General features: G+C 42.9%; 1 long non-coding RNA gene across 2 annotated transcripts in view; it reads right to left on the bottom strand.

Moving 5' to 3' along the window:
* Positions 1-21,316, bottom strand: part of LOC131507785 (uncharacterized) — a 61,856-nt gene extending 40,540 nt beyond the window's left edge. For both annotated transcript variants that reach the window (XR_009259701.1, XR_009259702.1), the window contains exon 1: positions 20,439-21,316. This is a non-coding gene — a long non-coding RNA (uncharacterized LOC131507785). The remainder of the gene's footprint in view (positions 1-20,438) is intronic.
* Positions 21,317-22,075: the final 759 nt, after the last annotated feature.

The following is a 22,075-nucleotide window of genomic DNA, read 5'->3' as shown; positions in this document are numbered from 1 at the left end:
TTTGGAATTCCAGAAGCATTGCCACGGGCAGCTGCTGAGAATCTTTGCTGGGACTTCATACATACTGGCACTCGCTTCACCTTTTCTACCATGGTTTCTGGAAAACACCTTATAATTTAGAACTGTTTCAACTCTATTGGAGAGTTTTTCCCTAAGAAAATTTTCCCTATTGATAAGTGACTTCAACTCCTCTGTAAATTTTCAAGCAGCAGATTGATCCACAGGTAATTTGTGCACTCCAGGGCCCAATGCCTGGGTAGCATGGCTTTTTTCTACGTAGAAGTCATCCATCAACTGCTGTAAAGCTTTCAGAGAGGCCAATCTTTTGGTGCAGGGCCAAGGCCTTTTCTGTAACTATTGGTCCACAAATCGGCATTCTGTGTATTTTTTCTTGCATGAGAAAACACCAATAATATATCGGCTCTGATAATTAGTTTTAGGATTTGTTTTTAAAGTAGAATAAGAATTTAAACATACTTGGAAAGCCATATGATTAGAGTCCTTCTAGATGCTACAGAGTTCCCCTAAACTTTTACAATTATCTTACCACATGTCATTTGATTCTAGTTCCTTCTTAAGCAGCATTCCCTAAAATCTAAATTATTCAACTGGATTTTCATAGAAACAACCCTTTTTCTTATTTTCACACCCATAATGTATTAGCTTATGTAACATTTAATTACATCATTCAATGATAATAATAAGTGGACATCGTGTACACAAAATTAGAGAAAGTATAACTGACTCCTTTTTTCAATGTTTACTTATTTATTTTTGAGACAGAGGGTGTGAGGTGGGGGAGGGGTAGAAGGAGAGGGTGACAGAGAATCCCAAGCAGGCTCCCCGCTGTCAGCGCAGAGCTCAATGCAGGGTTCAAACTCAGGAGTCATGAGATCATGACCTGAGCCAAAACTAAGAGTTGGATATGTAACCAACTGAGCCACCCAAGTGCTCCCAACTGACTCTTGATAAGCATACAACTCAGGTGGGAGAATTAGTGCATCTAGACTCCAGCAAGAGGTCTACTGGCAATGAGCATTCAGAGCGTGGTTTGCAGAAGAAATGGAAAGCATTGGGCAATCCAAGAGTAGGTTAAGAAGATAAGGGTTAAGAGAGCTTCTCTGTCCTACAGTAAAGGAACAAAGCCATGTGGGAAGAGGTCAAGAAGATCCTAAGACAAGGGGCACCTGTGTGGTTCAGTCGGTTGAGCGACCAACTTCGGCTCAGGTACTGATCTCACAACTCGTGAGTTCAAGCCCTGTAATGAGCTCACTGCTGTCAGCACGGAACCTGCTTTGGATCCTCATCGTCCTCTCTCTGCCCCTTCCCTTCTCTCTCTCTCTCTTTCTCTCTCTCTCAAATAAATAAACATGAAAAAAAAATCCTTAAGATTCTTTCTAAAAAAAAAAAAAAGAAGAAGAAGAAGGATGTCCCAAAAGAATTAAAGTCTTGCCACTTAGGAGGTGCAAGCCCAGGGTATTAAGGGTTAGGGGAGAAAGGGGATGTGAAATAAAGAAAGATACTGAACATCACAGTACAGTGCAGCACATAGCTGGCAACTCAAGAGGCAGGTTTACTCACCTTGCAAGATTTATCTGGAAAGTTCGCGAAGACAAACTACATCTCTGGGCAACCCAAAAAAGGGCAAAAGGAGTTGAAATTTATTGACCCTGCTCCTCTCTCTAATCTGCTGGCTTCCACTAGTGCAGGGTCACCCCACAGTGACTTGATTCCTCTATACCTCAAGTGCATCTTCCAGCCCCTCAGCATCCAATCAAGAAACCAGATCCCATATCCAAACAGTAGGACTTTTCAGCCTCAGCCTCAGAAGCTTGAAAGGAGAGGGGCTTAGCATGTGATGCATAAAGGTGATGCAAGTCTGGGGCTTCAGTTCAGACTCCAACCAGCTCAGGGATCTCATAAGGATGCCAGCGAAGGAGGGGATGACATTATCCAGAAAGTGTGCAACCACATGGGAAAGAAGGAGGTGCTCAAGAGAATCTGAGAAGGCACAGAAGGTTTATGCCCAACACAGGAAGCTTGACAGAGAAAGCTTTGCATTTTAAAGGACAGAGAATCGAAGTAAGGATGTTCCAGGTAGAAGGAATGGTGCATTTTAAAAGACCCAATGGGAGGAGGAGGGAGATAAACATGATAAACTGGGTGGCTCAGTCAGTTAAGCAACCAACTTTGGCTCAGGTCATGCTCTCACAGTTCCTGAGTTGGAGCTCCACATGGGGCTCTCTGCTGTCAGCGTGGAGCCTGCTTGGAATTCTCTGTCCCCCTCTCTCTCTGATTATCTCTCTCTCTCTTTTTCTCTTCTCTCTCTCTCAAAAATAAATAATTTAAAAAAATTTTAAGACCCAATGGGAGGAAATAGTATGACCTTTTAATGGAGTGCAAACAGTAACATGCGGCTGGCATATGGGGAAGTATCAGAGAATGAGAGCAGGGGAAAAACTCAGCAGGTCAGATAATGGCAGCCCCATCACACTACTGATTTCCAGAGAGCACACTGTCAGCTGAAACCCCCTGTCTCTATCTTTTCCCCACATCCAGACCCAACTAGCACCCAGCCATCCTGATTCCTAGTTCTCATCCACTACTCTACGTGCCCACTAGTGAATACCCTCCCCAAGACAGGGGTGCTTGGGGAAAAGATGGAATACAGATAAGGCTTAGAGAAAATAAAAACTGTTCATTTCTCCCAAATAGTGCAGCCTACATATTTCACAGAATTAATGTTGACAGAATCCACAGAGTTTAGGGAAAAGCAAGAGCCAGAGCTCATATGATTTCTTCCAGCCATTTCAGAGCTCGCAATTTCTCTGCCATTGGTAACCTACCGTGGAGAATTCATTTCATGCCTGTCTACTCTGGTAAAACCTTGGAATGAATTGAATTGTTACAAAAAGGTGAAAATTAGGAATGCCAAGAGTCATTTGATGCAGCTAATTAGCAGTCATCATATCTGCAGTTTTGCACGTGCTCCTGACTTTCTTTACCTGTAAACTTAGTTTCTGAAGTTGTGTCTGATCAAAGAATTGTGAGAAACCCCTTTGCCTGTTGTCAAGGAAAAGGTCTTATCTCTTTACACTGGAGCATTAGAGAAAAATATTCACTTTCAAGTGATCTTTCTGTTATTGGAATTATTTTGATCAAACTAAAAACCTGTAAGCTAGAATTTAGTTCAACTACGTGCTGGGTGCAGAGGATAGAGAAATGAAAGAAATGGAACTGCCCTTCCAGTGGCTTCCACTGCATGTAGATTAATGCTCCTCTATTTTACTACAATAAGAAAAGTTTGGGGGGAGAGGGGGAAGACCAAGCTCCTTGTGTGGGTGGGCGATGTCCTACCTCTCTGACCTTATTTCCACGTATGTTCCCATCACTCAACATACCGCCTTAGTGGTCAGCTCTCATTGTTTCGAACCCATCATGCCTGCTTCCAACTCTAGGACTCTGCATTTGCTGTTCCCACTGCCTAGGATGCTCTCTTCCCCCCTCCCCTACCCCAAGGACTTCACAAAACTTCATTCCTTCATGAAGTCATATATCAGATTGAAATTCACCTTCTCAACAAGTCCTTCCTTGACCCACATGTATCATTTAAGATATTTTCAGCAACAAGTAACAAAGAAGACCCAGCCAGAAATAGTGAAAACAAAGCTTCACACAACATATAGCACAAGGGAAGGATAGTTCTGTGGTTGGATAAGTCATTGGCATTGGGACTTCATCAAAGACCTAGGTCCTTTCCAACTTTCCACTCTGAGACTTCAAGATGCCAAAAACGCTCCCTTTGGGGTCACAAGTTCTATACATCATGAGGACACAATTGTGTTCACTGAAGAAGATAGACATTTTTCTCTATGCAGTTCTGATGAGCAAGAAAAATCTATATTGGAGGCCTCCCAACTGCCAACTCTCTGACCATACTGGCCAGGACTTAGTTTTACTCAAACTAATCACTGGCAAGAAGGAAGAGACAACCATGACAGACATTGGGAGGGCTCTGGGGCAAGGTCATATTCTTATGATGACCAGAGGGTAAGCACCCAGAGAAAATCAAAGTTGTGCCAGCAAGAACAAGGAGGAAGGCTGGGGTTGGAGCAGGAATGGCTATTAAAAGACAATCAGAGGGGATGAATCACTGGAATCTACTCCTGAAATCATTGTTGCACTATATACTAACTTGGATCTAGATTTAAAAATTAATTAATTAATTAATTAATTTTAAAAGATAAATAAATAAATAAATAAATAAGTAAAGGACATTCAGTAGTGACTACAACATCCAATGTTACATAGCCCCAGGCACTCACTCTTTAGCACAAGGAAGCTTTTCATTTCTATATGGAACTGAGTTCAATCTCATATTTCTCTTGTCCACTTATTCATTTATTATCTCATACACCCATGCAAATGTAAGCTGCAGGAGGACAAAGGTGTTGACCATTGCCTCACAAGGCTATTCCTGGCACCAGAAAAATGCCTGACACATAGTGGCACACAAAGAATATTATTGAATGAGCACATGCATGAATGTACCCATGTACGTACCTGTTCTGCCTTTGTACCCTTTGTGGTAGTTTGGTATTCAACTTGACAATCAGAAAAACCCACCAAAACTAAAGCACTTTGATAACCATGACCTTGGGAGGCGGTCACTGAGCTCATAGAACCCGTCTTTCCTGATTTCAACAAACCTTCACAGGAACTCAAAGCAGTGCAACATATTTCTCCTACATTTCTCCAAGCCCTGAAGAACTTGAAAATCCATCCCTCCTCTCAATTCTCATTGTCACTCTCTCAGTTAGGTCATGTGAAATAAACTCTAATATCCTTGCCAACTCAACTTTATATGATGCTTTGACTCCTATTTCCTTATTTTCCAGGACTCAGCATTAAAACACAGCTATCAGAAAGGGATTGAGTTCATTATCATTTTGAATTACCATAATACCAAGAACATACTTCATTTCTGCTTTTTCTATCCTCACTAAGGTTACATTTGAGAGGACAAGGAGGAAGAAAAGACAGTTTAAGCTGTTACTTTAATTGGCCATTTCTTAGCAGTGGAAGAAAAGGTAGAACATAGCTCAGGGTTTTTTAGCTTGATACTCAGCCAATTGTGCAGAGTCCAATCCTGTAAAAAAATCCATCAATATATAAAATAAATGAAACAAAGAGAGTCCAACATCTTTTATGATTTGGGGATGTTAGCCATGGAGAACTTTTTGCTTTCAAACATATGTCATAATTATTGAGATGATGTTAAAAGAAAATTTATGGACAACATGTGATACCTCCTTTGGTCTCCCAATCAGAAAATTCCATCTATCCTCTGAATTCCCAGAACACTTGATATGGTACATTCATTCTCATCCTCTCTAGTACGTGTTAAATTATTTCTAACTTTATTAAATCTCCCCTACTCACCTGTGAGCTCACTGAAGGCAAAGCCTAAGTGTATTAGGGACTCTTAACTCATTGGGGTCACATACATGAAATGATCATTCTCTTTTCCAATCACTGCTTTCAGCCATACTCTGTTGAAGCCCTGTCTTCCATCCCTTGATGATGATTGGGTAGAATACATCACTTCGTGGTTACTTTCAGTAATTAAAAGTCCTTTCTACTTTAAAATTTCAATTTCATCTCAAATGCAAAACTACCCTCCTCCATCCTATGGGATGGACACACGGTTTGAAAGAAATTGAGGGAGAGGGTGTTTGATCTAATTTTTCACTTCCTCCCTCTTCTCCCTCAAGACAGACCCTTAGCTCTTCAATAGTTGGGACTAGAGAAGACATGGGAGGAACAGGAAAGGGGTAAAGGTTTCCTTACTCAACTAACATGGTTGAATCCTCTCATTTGATTTGCTGCTTTTAACCAGAAAACCACCCTTTATGTGGAGGGTGTTTATGTGCTGACTCTCCTAAGTGGCTCCCTCCAGGGCCCTGTGAAGTCTCCCCTTCTGTGAAGCACAGATCTCTTCCATGGGAAACATGGATTGCCTCTCTGGCCCCCCACTCAGCTCCCACTGGTGTTGCAGTCTCCCTATCAGTAAACAGCCTGAGTTGATCCATCCCAGCTTGCTGTGCAGCATCTTCTCAATCTCCAGGAAAACTACAACATGGGGCATGCCAATGATGAGAGTGCTGATTGCCTGGTTGTCAGCCTTTCCTAAGCCTTGCCGACTCATTCCCATTCCTTTTTCTTCTACTCAAGAGGCAGACCCACTACCAAAGAACAGATCTAACTAAGGACCAAGATGACCATTACCACCTCTTATGGCTAGCCCCAATCCTACAAGGGACTCTGGTGATTCCTATCATTTGACTTTGAGGGGGAAGGTGGGGATAGTCACTTCTCACCTGAACACTCTCCATCAGCACAACCCATAGGCTCTCTCTCTTCTACCTCCCCATCCTCTCCTTTATAGTCTGGGTGAGGAACCAGGGAGGGGTTTTGGTGAGGTCTGTCTTGTCCCCTGTGAGGAGTGCTAGCAGCTCTTTTTAGGTTGATGGAACCGCTGCCTCTTTGCCCTCTACTCTGGACTTGAGGTAGTTCTTCTACAGCCACAGGATGAAGTCCTGCTCAATATCCTCTCCCACAGTATAAATCTTCTACTACTGCGTAACAGATTGTTACAAATCCTAGGCTTGAAATAACATACATCCACCATCTCACAGTTTCCATGGGTCAGGAGTCCAGGCACAGTTTATCTTGGACCTCCACTCAGGCTTTCAGAAGGCTACAATAAAGCCATCAGCTCAGCTCTATTTGTATCTGGAGGCTTGACTGGGGAAGAATCTCCTTGCAAACCTACTCAAGTTTTCACAAAAATTCATTTCCTTGCAGGTGTATGATTCAGGTCCATGTTTTCTTGCTTTCTGTCATCCAGGGGCCGGGACTGGTCCTCAGCCACCCTCAGTTCCTTGCCACATGGGTCCTCTATAGGCCCTCCCACAAACTGCACATCGCTTCTTCAAAACCAGAAGAAGTATCTCTCACTCCAATCTGCTCAGAGTTTTATATAACTTAACACAATGGTGGAAATGATTACCATATTCTGCATATACCAGCCTTAACATATTCTGTTGTCTGAAGAAGTCACAGGTGTCACCCACACTCCAGGGGAGGGGATATACAAAGGTGTATTCATTGGGGGCCCCCTTTGGGCATGTCCACTGTATGTAGGCTTCCCTCCTTCCTTCAATATGTAGATGGCCTGATATGTATAAATCACACCATGATGAGTGAAACAAAAATGATTAAGGCAAGCCCCTATCCTCAAGAAGGACATATACAAGTGGAAAACACAGTCCTGGGAATGGCTAAATTGTAGCTTGTAATAAATGCCTGCATGTAGTTATATACAAAGCACCATCCAGAGCCAGGAACACTAATTTTACAGACTAAAGATGGGAAAAGTTCACAGAGGAGGTGCTGTCTGCATAGGCTTTTGAAAGAGGAAGGGGACCCACAACGTTTAGCACAGTGCTTTACCTATATCGGGCACTAGCAAATGTGTGTTGAATAAAAAGCTAACACACGTGAACAAAGAACTAATTTTCCAAATGAGCAGAGTGAAGACTTAAGGAAACACCTGACATCACAGCAATTCCAACACAAAAAATTGTGTAGGGTTGGTGTCGAAGGTCAAACTGGCCACATACTGCACAGGCCTTAAGAACTTCAAAGCCTTGAAAAGTCAGCCTCCTCATTCTATACCTGTGAAGCAGCATGGTGCCCAGAGAGTACAGAGCAGAGGGACATGGTCTTGGGTTGAAGGACAGGTGAGTACAAGGATGGAGCTCAGGGCAAGGGCTCACCCATCAGAGGAGAGAAGAGGGCAGAGCTGTCCAGGACTACAGCTAGACAGGTGGTTCTAGACCAGTGAAATGCAGACAGTCGTCCACTTCTAAAAGTTGTATTTTCAGACAACCTTCCTGTTCATAGAGCACACACCAACACCATAACTGCCTTTGATCTACCCAGGAAAGACTTTCCTCCATGAGCTGACAAATGAACACTTTGAACTATTTAATACTAGCACTTGCCAAGGTCCATTCTAACAATGTCACCACCTTGGGCTGTACAGTAGTGTTTAATGCATAAATATGAGTGCAATATTGCAAAGATCTTCAAACGGGTTCTGGAGAGCCCCCAGGGGGGCCTCTGAGATCCTGTGTTCCTCTCCCCTTTCCAATCGAGATCACTCCATTTCTGTATGTTTTACAGACTGGGATCCTGGGAAGACTTTATTTGAAGAGAATTCCATTGTTTGTTTGCTTGTGTTTTTCCACCAAACCACTGTGTTATTACATTTTGTCCTTTTCTTAATAAAAATAGGAAATTGGAAAACGGTCTTGACACAAGTGAGAGAAAACATAAGCCTCATAAACATATTACAATCAAAATTAAGATGGAAATCTTTAAGATCACCCAGAGCAGCCGAGCTTCATTTCAATTCAATGTTTAATGAACGTATCATGGGCCAACCAGACATGTGATTAATTGCGAAGGGAAAGAAGTGAAAGATTAACGTACAAAATATCATCAATAATGTATTGTTGAAGATTATGACTAAAACTAAAGATGTAATTAGGGATTTTATGATATTTCAAGCTCTCTGGAATGGGGCTCTCACCACGACACGAATGTCTGTATCTTTCACACATTTAAGGTTAACACATACATGTTTTTTAGCAATGCGTATGTGTGTACAAACCAGAAGACTATTTGCAAAACCAAAAGTGTTTTCATTAAACTCATGAGTTAATGGCTGCCTCCAGCAATGCATCTTGAATATTTTCATCATCTACAATATACAACATATCTTTTCTTTTGGTTGTAGTTTTACTTTCAATATCCATCTCATAAGGTTGGTTTCGATCCAAATCTGTTTTCTTTAATTCTTAATTCTGGCCTTTGTTTTAGCTAAGAATTTTAATCACTCTAACAAATCAAGAAAAAAAGCTTCAGAAATTCATGGCAAATATCTCTAACACTGGTCCTATTCTCCTTTCCTTCTTGTTTCATTTCAAATTATTCAAGTATAGAGAATTTCTGATCACCACAATAAGAAGCCAGTAACAGTGTAGGAGCTTGTTATGAGGAAATACATCTAATGGAGATCTACTTTGCCTTGGCAGTGAGAAAAACAAATATTAAGACAAATAGAATCATTGTGCAGAAGCATGATCTCCCCTTCAAACATTACGAAAATGAGAAATCTAAGAAGCCTTAATGGGCAAATATTTGGATGGGAAGCATCATAAAACCTACTTTTCCAGAATTCCACTGCCTTTCTATGTCCTGCATTTCTTTGCTTCCTGAGTCCTTTCAACAAATAGCCTGTCTCTCTGGAAATATTCAGCAATACAACAAACAAGCATAAAACACCTATCATGGACATTACACTGTCCTAGGTGCTATGTAAGATCCAGAGCTGAGCTTATCTGAGAGTTTATAGTGTATCAGGGGAGCTAATTCATGTAATCTAACAAAATGTAAAAATATACAAGTACTTAAAGAGAGAAAAAGATGAGGTTTTTTTTTTGAGAAGGTAACATTTGAGCTGGTTTTGAAATATTGGTAAGATTTAGACTTGCAAAGATGAAGGCATCCCTAGAAAGGGAACTCATGAATAAACATGCCAAAATGATAAAGCACAAAATAGTTCAGAAAATGAAACCCAGAACTTGGGCTTTGCAAACTGAAAGACTCAGTTTCAAACACTAGCTGATTAAGCCAATTCAAACATCTTCTTAGAAGGCACAAAGGACTCTTTCCTCCGGGATGTTGAAACATGACGTTGGGATGCAGACATGACTTCTGCATGTTGAGGCAGCATGTTTTATCCCACACTGCCTCATTCTTTCCCTCCCACCCTGTGCTATGTTTATGCTTAGTTACTGACACATACAAAGCCACCTGCCCAAGGGCATCCATGTTTCAGAGCCTGGATTCAAACTGAAATCTCTATCATTTCAAAGCCTCCGCTCAGCCAAGATCAAGCTGCCCACATCCCCTTGCCTCCCCCACTAGAATCTGTCTCCTTGACTTTTAACTATCCTGGGAGCCCAGCATCCACGCATCCCACCCACACCTTGCTAGGCAACCAGCAGCTCTGGGAAAAAAGAAGAAGCTCAAGCTTCATTCTGCCAATTGGCCTTTGTTCTTTCTACTTCTTGGTGCAATTTTAAGTCAGAAACAAATCAGTAGCCACCCCATGCATTGCCCCACCTAAACTTCTCATCTGTGTCAATTTATAATAACATATGGAAAATGCCAACTGAACCGAACATTCAACATCTTGAACCCAGTAAAACAAGAAAAAAAATGTAATATCACAATGACCTACGTTACTATGATACATCAAGATATATTCAACCACCATTTGGGAAATATTTCCTCCCATGGCAGGGAAGAGAAAGTGAACATCCCCCTTGCCAATGAGTGATGGGCTACTGCATAGTGAGAGAAGTCACCTTCTGTGACTATGTGTGAAGCCATGAAGTCAGCCCCTTCCAGGTTTCATTAACATGGTATCTTAGCTCAGGCTGCTGTAACAAATTACCACAGAGTGGCTGGCTTAAACAACAACGTTTATTTCTCACAGTTGTGGAGATTGGTAAGTCCAAGATCAGGGTGCTGGCAGGTCCCGTGTCTGATGACAGCCCTCTCCCTGGTTTGCAGATAGTCATGTTCTGGGGTAGCCTCACAGAGCAGAGAGCAGAGAGAAAGAGACCAAATACTCATCCATGAGGACACCACTCACAGATCTAGCACCTCCCAAAGACCCCGCTTCTTAATACTATCCCATCCAGTTAGGATTTTAACATGTGAATTTGGAGCAGACACATATACTCAGTCCATAACATGTGGTCTTTGCAATCACTCTATAAGGAAGGTTGTTTTCATCTTGTTTACGTGTGAGGACTCTTCAGCTCAAAGCAGTTAAGTGATATGCCTAGAGTCATATCACAAATTAGTTACCAAGCAAGAAGCAGAAATTCAAACTTGGCTTTGTTAAAGCCTAACTCCTAACCTCTTGTTCCTGTATAGAGATATGTCCCAGTGCGGGTCCTTCAGAATCCACTCCACAGTGTCTCCCCATCTGACCTCTCCTTTCCAAACTCGGCTCTTTCTACCCTAAGCTCTCTAACTTGCCAAGATTTGAGTGCTCACAATGTGCTAAGTACTGTTCCCAATGATTTAAAATCACTTAATTTTCACAACAGCCTGATGAAGTGGGCGGAGCTGGTGCTCATATATGAATTGTATCCATCCTGATGGGTCAGTGCCATTCATGCCAACCAGTTCCTATATACTTTTAGTATCACTCCTGGAATGCACACTATAATTATGCCTGCCTACGAGATGGGAAAGGTGAGGCTGAGAGAGGTAAGGTGACACAGCCAAGGCCACATGGTTGGGAAGTGGCATCAGCAAGATTCAAACCCAGGTCACTTTGGTGGCAAAGCCCATCCCCACACCTCACTCCACATTTCTCTGAGGCCTCTGCCTATTCCAACGGGGCCTGCATTCAAATAGCTCATCTGCTTGTCATGAACTCAGACGAACAGGGAGCTTCTGTGAGCTTATATTTCCTCATCTGTACAATGGGGCTACAATGTCCAACGCAAGTATTTGCCATGAGGTATACATCTAAATACAGTCACGAGCATGGCTGCCTTTGGCAGTCACTGAATTATTATTGGTGGTGGTGGTGGTGGTGTTACTTGTTATTGTCATTTCAAAAAAAAACTTCAAAAGGCATTTCAGATTCCTTATGACCTATTTACCTCATTGTTCCTCAAACCTAATGTCTTCCTGGGCCCCTATCAACAATCACATAAATAGGAAATGTGTTTCCATTTTCATGCTCCTGATCACATTGGTCTCAGTCTGCCTTTCCCATCTCTCTACCTATGGAAAAAGTTCCTAATAAATGTCCAACTCAGTGTCAATGCCACCTTTCAAAAGAAGCTTTCTCCAATCCCACCACCAGAATTAATCTTCTTAAATTACCAGTGCACATCACTTTTATCTCCAATGAACAATTTTTTTCATTTACCTTTCATTCATTCATCTCCCAAAGGGCTACAACCTCATTCGTTCATGTCTGCATCTCCCACAATATCTAACTGAATACATAGAAGAGAGAAAAGGAAGAGAGGGAGTGAGAAGAGAAGAGATGGTTCAGAGATGAGCCCAATGGGGGATAAGATAAGACAGAGCCCAGAGAGGATGTCTGGCCGGCCAGAGCTGTTGTGTCACCAATATCCTGGGTGTCATGCATTAAAATAAACCTTGTGGGCTCTAGTCAGCCATGTGGATACTAATTAGCTGGGTGATTTTAATCAAGTCAGTTTACCTCTCTGGGCCTTGGTATCTTTAATTGTAAAATGAAAGAAATGCACTAAGTCTCAAGGGACTCTTCCAAGACTGAATTCCATGCATCCATGCCCCACCTCCAGACACACTGCCATCACACATAAGCTTGCAATGATCATAGTGTGGTGTCACTGCCTGGCTCCTCCATGAAACTCTGAGCTCCTGCAAGAGATGTATCGTGCAGTGGATCTTGTTGGCTACTGCCTCCTTTTCACTCAGCATTATTTTGCTGAATGTATGAATGAATGATCTGAAGGAATGAAGAGTTCCAGCAACCCCAGAGCAGAAATCTGGACCCAGGAAGAATTGGTATAGCAGTGATTTTATGGCTCCTGGTGACAGAGTTGGATGTGAACAGGCTGCCCATATTTCCCAGTTTGCTGGGACAGTTCCAGTTTTTGTCTATTGTCCTAGTGAAATTATTATAGCATCTCCTTTTTTCCTCACAAGGGTCCCCATGGGATGATAAGTTAAATGGTCACCCAGGAATGAGGGAACTTAGTGTTTTCAGTACTGACCATGCACCAGATGCCTCGATCAGCCATTCTCCATGCATGTTCTTTTTCAATCTACCTCAGAACCCTTAATATGAATGTTATTATCCCCATTGTCCAGATAAAGAAATTGAGGCTCAGTAAGTTGATACAAATGGCTGAAAACCTCAGAGCCACTAATAAGTAAAACTAGACTCATGTCCCAGACTGCCTGAATCCAAAGCCCTGCACTTTCTATGCTGCCATGTGGTTGGATCATGGGGAAGATTAGGAAATGAGAAAGGTCATGGTTCTCTAGACTCAGGGTGAGATTTCTCCCACTCTTAGCTCTCTTGTTACATTCCCTCTATTTCTAATTTCTTTCTCCACTCCCAAACCCCAGGATGGCCACAGTTTCAATTTTGGTGAAGTGGTCACATCTCTCCTCTTTCCATCACTCTTTTTCTGCTACCTTAGGAGACTAAAGCTGTAAGAGAGTACCGTGCTCTATAACTCAGAGAGAAGGAGCCACAATGTTGTTGAGTATAACACATGGCAGGAGTTAATATTCATGGTGCAAGAGAGGATGTGTGCAGAGAAAGCAGACTCAGAGGCAGAGCAGCACTGGGGTTTCTCCCCAGACGCAGCTACAATGGAGAAGGACGTGGGCTTTGTGAGTCCACCTGGGTGGGTTTGAGTCCCGATCAACCACTTTTGCCTATTTGACGTTAGTCTAATTAGGTAGCCGTTCACAGCCTCGGTTTCCTCATCAATAACCACCCATTGCCACTTGGTCAGAAGATTTGTTCTCACCAGCCACTGGTTGACAGGGACAGTGCAGTTAAAGCTTAGGGTCTTAGGGCTCCCCTGCCCATGAACGAGATTCCCCGGGGCAAATCCTCTGTCCTCTCCCTGGTTTCCAGTGCATCCTCTGACTAGAACCCAAAGGCTCTTGAACCTCCCTCCCTCCAATCTCTCCACCATCTTTCCTGGTCACCCTCTCATTCTGAGTTCGTGGCAATGGCCTTCTGCTTTGCCCTTCTCCCTTCCCTCCACCAATTTATTCTCCACTCGGATTCCAGATGGATTTCTTTTAAAGTGCAAATCTATTCATATCACTTGCCTACTTAAAATTCTCCAGTCGTTTCCTCTTGCCCTCAGAATCAGTTCAAACTCCTTGGAGAGAATTACACAGCCAGGGTGCCCTCACCCCATCATTTCCGGCTCTCCAGCCAGAGTGAACGTCTCTTGGTTCCATTAAGGGGCCACACTCACCCTTGCCTCAGGGTTCTCATGATATTTTTCTCTGTTCCTGGAATGTTCTTCTTTCCTGCCCATCCTCCACCACACTCACTCACTCACTCATTCCTCATCTGGTTAACTCTTTCAGGCCATTTAAATCTTAGTCTGAATCTCGCCTTGAGGATGAGTCTGTCCTTACCTTATATGCCAACCAAGGTCACCCAATTATGGGTGTCAAATCCCCTTGTAAAATTCAGGACACTCCGAATGACTCATTCAGGGCTCTCTTCACCTCCAGACTGAACCCCCATGGGAGAGGGGACCACCTCTCACTTGCGTCCTGCTATATCCCTACACAATGAGGAATCAGAAGCAAGGCAGGAATCCCATTTATTCATCCACTCACTCACTCATTCATTCATCAGCTCTTTCCATTGTGGTAGAGTGGGCATTTCTCTCCTCTTTCCATCACCTGCTCTCTGCTACTGCCTACAAGAAAGGACTATGCCTTGAACTCAGAGAGGAGAAAGACTCACAGACTCTTTGAGAGTATCACCTACCAGAAGTCGACCCTTAAAGTGTAAGAGGTTAAATGTCTTTAAGGTCTTGAAGCCAGACCTTGGTGAGGACTTCTCTACCTTTTCCCTTCCTTTTAATGGCAACACGTGAAATCCTCCGTCTGCCCCATGCCCCTTCCCAGCAGTGGGACCACGTGGAGCAGGGAATGACACAAGTTTAAGGTAAGACACTGGAAGCAGGCAGATTTAAGAAAAGAGTAATGGATGAAAATGGGCAAAGGCTCGTGTGGGAAGAGAGGGAAAGGAAGAAGTTCTGGGTGTGTCCTAAGAGACTCCAACTAAATCCCCCATCTAGAATTGGACTAGAGAAGCCATCAGAACACCTACCCCCTTGTGGATTCTGGATGGTTTAGAATATTTGTATTGCTTAGGCCTGCAATAAAACACTGATCTAAATGTTTGCCCAAATTCCCTGTATATGCTCATAAAGGGCTGATCATTTTGTTTGTAGTCCTCCTTTGGCAAACACTAGTGGCTATCCACCAGAATCCATGTATTCCTTCTTCCATAGGAATAAAATTTAAGCATGGGCATTTCTAGGTTATGCCCACATTTCCCAGACCTCCTTACAGCTAGCTATGCATGCTAAGTGCACGACTAAGTTTAGACCAATGGGATGTGAATGGCAGTGACATGTGGACCTTCTGCACCATCGCCAAGTCACTGGTCCTAGAGAGTTTCTAATTCCTTTACCATGAACAGCATCACAGGGGGACCATGCAAATGAGGACAAAGCCTTAAGGAATGCACACCAATAACACGAAAGAAAGGAAACTGGGTCCACGAATGGCCACATGAAGTAGAGCAGCACATCAACCCTTATTATTCACCTCAGGGATGTTTCATGAGAGTACAATAAACTCCTCTTCCTTAAGTCATGGTATTGAGGGTATCTTTGTTACAGCAGGTTAGCCATTATCCCAATTAACAGATTCTGGGCTTGTTTCTTTGTTTTCCACATCAAATGTGTAGAGCTGGGTTTTCAAATCATTGGATGTGTAAAGCAACAAGGAACTTCCAGAATGTGTGTTTTCTCTTAATACCATATAGTAATCCTAACAGTGCTCCCTTGGGACTCACTTAACCAGGCAAAGGCACACATGTTGAATTTCATGCACATTGAATTTAGATGCATTTTGAGGCTCTTATGAAAATATATACAAATTATATCTATATATCTATCTGTTATAGCACAGTTGATATGCAAATGACATTCATGTTTTAGCTCAAAATCTGCCTTCCCCAAGAAGTCTTCCCTGAACTCTTCCTACAACACTAACCAGTCTCTCTTTGTGCAGCCCTGTTATGCAATCGGTCTCCCTAAGTGTCCTCCACTTTCCTGGATAGGCATCTGTGTACAACTTCTCTCTTCTGCCAGTTTATACACTGATGTCTCTTCACTCATTGGCTTATTTTTTTAGAGAGAGAGAGAGAGAGAGAGAGGGTGAGAGCAGGGGGGAGGAGCAGAAGGAGAGAGAGAGAGAATCTTAAGCAGATTCCACACTCAGTGTGGGGTCCGATGTGGGGCTCAAACCCATGACTCTGGGATCATGACCTGAGCTGAAATCAAGAGTCAGATGCTCAACTGACTGAGCCACCAGGTGCCATACTCATGGACTTATTGAGGACCTTTATGTGCCAGGTACTGTGCTAGGTGCTAAGGTCAGAATAATAAATGACACAGATGTCTGTCCTCAGAGTCTGGTGGAGGGAGAGAAAGACACGGATCAGATATGACAATACAGTGGCAAGTACTACTACAGTGACATGAACAAAGTAGTTTGAGGACAAAGACAAGGAACAACTAACCACTGGGGGGATTTGAAAGTCTTCATGGAAAGGGGAGTTATTTGAATAGTCTGTAATATCTCATCCAAATACCATCACATTTTTTTGGTATATCAACCAGGAATAGTCATAAAATAACACCAACACATTACTAGTATGTATACTATTCCATTTGATCCACACAACCAGCTCTGAAATATGGGTGTTAACATTGCTCTGTTTTTACAGATGGAAAAATTGAGCTCATAATCTTTGGCTCTCTCAGGGTCACTATGTGAGTGAATGGATTTAAGCGAAAGTCTTTGGGTTCAAAAGTATGTGAATTTTCCACCCCTACCCCCTCTTGGCCTAGCTTCTTGGGGACTGGCCTTTCATGCCAGCAGTTTATCTGGTTTTGATTTGCCATCTCCCTCAAATGCTGTCTTCCACCTCTATCTCTAAGCTCTGTATAGTGCAGCTTCAGGAGGGAGATGCCTCATATCCCCCCAATGGCTGATATAAATTCCCACAATATCAGAACCCTGGAGCCTGGTTATCTGAGAGAAGGCATCGGATGGCATATTTAAAAAACTATTGACTCCACCAATTAAACTGTTAGGGATTTAAATTTCCCACTATAATTCTCCCAAAGTCTATCTTATTAGAATGATGAAGACATTACTAAAAGTGGTGTTGAATATGCAAGATCCAAAAATACATATAAACCAAGAATAGATTGATCCAAAGGAAGCCAAATACATTCGAGGACAGCATACCTACCTACTTTCAAAAAGCAAAGAAGAGTCATCTATAACTCAGAAAAAATAAGCAACAGTATAATCCTTAACCTTGTTAACAGGGCGGGGGTGTAGGGGGCAAGCACAAACTAAAATGACACAGAGTATTTCACTAGTTTTTTTTAAAAAATAGATGAAGCATATTGCAAAATTGGGATTAACCATTTAATTACAAATACGTTAAAAAAATAAATATTTCTCAGAATTTACCAAGATGTTGACAGTGAATATAGTTAGGTAATGGTCATTTTTCTCTATTCCCTGAAACTTTAAAGTGCATGTATTATTTCTACCAAGAAAGAGAAGGTGGGGGTAATCAGGAAAAGAAGGAAGTATTTAAGTATCCTAAGCAACATTAAAGAGGAAGGGATGGAACAAGAAACATATAAGCCATATAAAGACCAGGAGAATATCATAAGAAAACAAGTCCTTGATCTTTGTGCCAAGATTAAGGCCATCTGGTGAGTCCTATGGAGCCCTTCTCAGAATAAAGTTCTGAGTATACAAAATAAATGCATATGCTTACAAAAGAAACAAATTATATTGAAATAAAGCTAACAAAATGTTAAAGCACACAAATTCGAGACTAAGTGATATGTGTGCTTCCTTATTGATGCCTGAAATAGTAAGTGGTGGGCCTAATAATAAATAAGTCATAATAAATAGTATAATAATAATAAATAAGCACAAATGATATTTCATCATATCTTCCACAACTGTAGTAGAATATGAAAGCTGATACTACTATGGTTTGTTATTCACATTCATCACCAAAAGACATCCCGAATTTCAGTTAGCAATAAGTGAAAATAATAGTGCTGTTCTTTTTCATCCACACTCATGAACAAAGGTTGGAACCTCGGTTTCAGAAACTCTATAGAAAGACCGTATTTCAGGATAATGCCATTTTAGCTAGACAAGAGAACTAACATTTGTTAAGTGCCTACTATGTACCACGAACTGTAATATAAAACATCATGTTCATTATAAACCCACTTTTCCGTTTACCCTCCCTAGAGGACATTGAGAGTGATAATAAGATAAGGTTGGGAAAAGAGGCTCCTCTGTTGAATTGGGGCCATATTAATAACATTAAATAACAGCCCAAACAGCTATCCGCTGTCAAGGTTAAATTCTACTAAACAGTTCACTCCTAAATTCCTATGGTTGACTACCATCAGAATCCAAAAGTCTCAATCAAGAATTCCAAGTTTATGATCTTTCTTCAAGCCCTAATTGTCTATGTTTTAAAAGCTAGAGACATTGAACAGGTGCTTGGCACACAAAACAGAGGGCCGATAACAAGGGAAGTTGCCCCACCAAACCCACAGTGGGAAGGACAGCAAGGCTGCTGTATAGGATGGGGAGGGAGGGAGGGAGGAACCTGGTGCTATGAGAAGTGAGGTGGGGGAACACCTCACCCCTCAGTGTTATATTCTCCAAGAGATGCTCTGGGTGGAAAAGAAAGACCCTAAATTCAACAGACTTTACAGAGTATTGACTTTCTGCCCAGCAATGATCCACCAAAGACTACAGGATCTCCTTTCTTCCCCAGGGAGCCCTACTGTGCTGCAGAAAGTCCTGCATACAACTGGCTTTACAATGGACTTGAGCTGAGGCTCTGCGGGTAGAGTCTGGATTTTCTGTTATTTGGGCCTCTTCCCTAGGTCATATCAAGATACTTAAATAAGAGACCATCTTGTGAAATGTCTTCAATCTAAAAGCAAATGTTTAAATTGCGAGATCGGAGGAAACCAAAGGCTCAAGAAACTAAATCAAACATGCAAATTCAACTTAAATACAGCAAAGAAAGCAACTGGTTACAGATGGTCACGTGGACAAATGGAGTCTAGTTGTCTATCTGGTCGCTTTACTTATTTACTTATTTACAGGGCCATCTTGATGCAAGACAGGCCTTCCTGAAGACTCTGTGTATCTGCAGGTAAATCTAGCACAGGAAATGGCATAAGAGTAGGAAGCTCAACAAATATTTGCTGAATCCAAATTGATTTTCCTAAGAGCTGACTCCTCTCCCTCTTACCCAGCAGTAATGTATCCTGAGGTTTTTTCAGCTCTCTTGCAGGCAGGCTTAGCCTGAGGCTACAGAGAGAACAAGGTCAAGGTTAATTAGGAACAGCCAAAATTCCCATAATGACAGGATTCAGGACTTCTAAGGACAAATCCTCAGAGTTCATGTACTCTAAAGTTCTTATTCCATGGAAGAGGGAGCAGGAGCCTCAGGGGACACCCAAGGACTTGTCCACTGGCTTACAGTGGGGGTGGGGGATTTAATCAGTGACCACATGCAGGCTTCTTCGGAAATTTGAATTCCATTCGAAAGTGTGGAATATTTACCTGAATATTCAGATAAGAGCAAGTCAGGAAACAATTCTGCAACTGCAGTTTCTTTGAATGCACCGTGAGTTCTTTGTCACAGTTCTGCACTCCCTTCTCCTACTGGTTTGGCAGGAAAAAAAGCACACAGACAGTGACAGTAATAATTACTTGGGCAACTAGCAGGAAGTGTCCCCCTAGAAGGCACCGGGACACAAGCTGCAGGGACGAGAGACACAGTTCCTGTCTAGCCAAGATTACTGTTGGATCAACAGCATTGTTAGTGGGAGTCCGTGAAAGAAGCTGCCCAGTACGACACTGGTGTTTCATGTCTCAGATGGCCCCATGCACTTCTAAAGAAGCTAGATCCAGAGGGAAAGAGAGAGGCTGGCCCAGTCTGGGCAAGAGGGAGGGTGAGACCAAGGAGCAAGCTCTGTTTGTGGGAGGGACTCGCAGCAGCCAGGCCCTGCACAGGCTCTCGAGGCTGTAACCTAAAGAAAAGTCAGACCTTGCCCCCAAGAGGACCCCTGCAGACATCAGTGCTGACCCTACAATAACAATGCTACCACATACAGCTGTCCCCCGCTACTCTGAAGGGGACACGTTCCAGGATCCCCAGGGATGCTTGAAATCGTGAATAGTACCAAATTCTATGCATACTATGTTTTTTCCTATGCATACACACCTATGGTAATGCTTAATTTATAATAAGGAACAGTAAGAGATGAATAACAATAACCAATAATAAATAGAACAATTATAACAATATACTGTAACATAACTTAGATGAATGAGGTCTCTGTCTCCCTCAAAATACCACATTGTACCTTACTCACCATTCCGATGATGCTGATGCTGATGATTTGAGATAACAAATGCCCATGTGATGAGATGAAGTGAGGTAAATGACGCAGGCACTGTGACGTGGCATTAGGCACGTTCCCAGGCCCTGCTCCAGGCCCAGTGAGTCAGAATCTGGGCAGGGGCCCAGCAGTCTGTGTTTTATCCAGCGTGGGTTAGATACTGCTCTAGTTGATGGAGACACCCAAAGGACACTGCCTCAGTGGGCCCAGAAAGTGAGGAAGGGACCAGAAATTTGGGCAGTGATCGTCCCTGCTGGAGGAGGACGTGAACAGCATTAAGAAGACAGAGGAGCAGGGTGCCTGGGTGGCTCAGTCAGTTGAGCATCCGACTCTTGATTTCAGCTGAGGTCATGATCTCAGGGTGGTGAGTTCAAGCCCCGCGTTGGGCTCCATGCTGAGTGTGGAGCCTAATTGAGATTGAGGAGCAAGTCATGGTAACAGAGAAGTGAGAGCACAGGAGACAGAAGCACAAGGAAATTCATAGGGTCCTTGGGTCCCAGGTTGTTTGGAATGAAGTGCTGTTGGGGAGGTGGGAAGGAGAAGAAATAGGCTCATGTGTGGGGCCTCCCCATTCCTTCTTTCCCTCCTGCGGGCTCACCAGACCCTTCTTCAGTTTCCTCCCTGGGCGGTTCTAGATGACCATGGGGAGCACAAAGGTAGGACCAAGTGTCCAGGTCTGCAGTCATCCCAGGAAGGCTGCAGTCAGTGGACCCTCAGGAGACAAGCCGGTCCTGGAGATAAACACTTGGGAATCACTAGAGGTTTGATGGTTACCAAGACTGAGCTCTGGAGCACCTGCCCGGACTCACGATTTCCATCCTACATGCGCCAACCATGTGACCGCGGGCAAACTTCTCGGCCTCTGTTGCCTCGTGTACAGTGGAGATGGCAAGAACAGAACACACATTTTAGGATTGTGATGAGGACAAAAAGAAGTAAATGTAAAGCCTTTAGAACAGGCCCTGCATGGTGGTATTAGCATCAATTATGAATTACTATTAACAGTATTATTTCCTTTTCATTATCCCTGAATGTGGTGAGATTTGAAGGAATGGATCAGGTCCTCTGAGATGAGAGGACCAATGGGCTCTTGTACTCTTTCTGCTTCAGCAGCGTTAACTCAGGCCCTGACCTCTGGGGCCCTGCATTGCTCTCCTCCTTCTAGCCTGCACCTCTTCTTGCCTCCCTGCCCCCCCCCATCATTGTCTTCTCAGCTGGACTCAGTTGCAACCACCCAGGATATCAGGACATATTCGATGGGTGGCTGGGCTTGAAGACAAATCTCCAGGAGGAGAAAAATTTCTTTAATCCATATTGGGGCTGATCACCTCCTGGGCACAAAAGCCTGGGAGACAGAGTCCCTGGCCTCCAGGACCCCCTGGCTGGAGGTAGAAGGTGGTGTATACATGCACCATATAAGTACTAAGTGAAAAAAGCCAGGAACAGGATTCAGAGCACAGGAAGAGGCCCAAAGGAGAACTTTATCTCTGACTAGAACCCTCCCCCCACAGCCCACTTACCAATTTGTGTTCTCACTCTGGAATTATCAAAGCATAAGAAATCTGCTATTGAAAAAGGAAATGCCAAGATCGGGCAGAATCCTTTTTTTT

The sequence above is a fragment of the Neofelis nebulosa genome, chromosome 3, assembly GCF_028018385.1.
Source record: "Neofelis nebulosa isolate mNeoNeb1 chromosome 3, mNeoNeb1.pri, whole genome shotgun sequence".
In the NCBI taxonomy this organism is placed as follows: Eukaryota; Metazoa; Chordata; class Mammalia; order Carnivora; family Felidae; genus Neofelis; species Neofelis nebulosa.
This window is presented reverse-complemented; position numbering and strand designations above follow the sequence as displayed.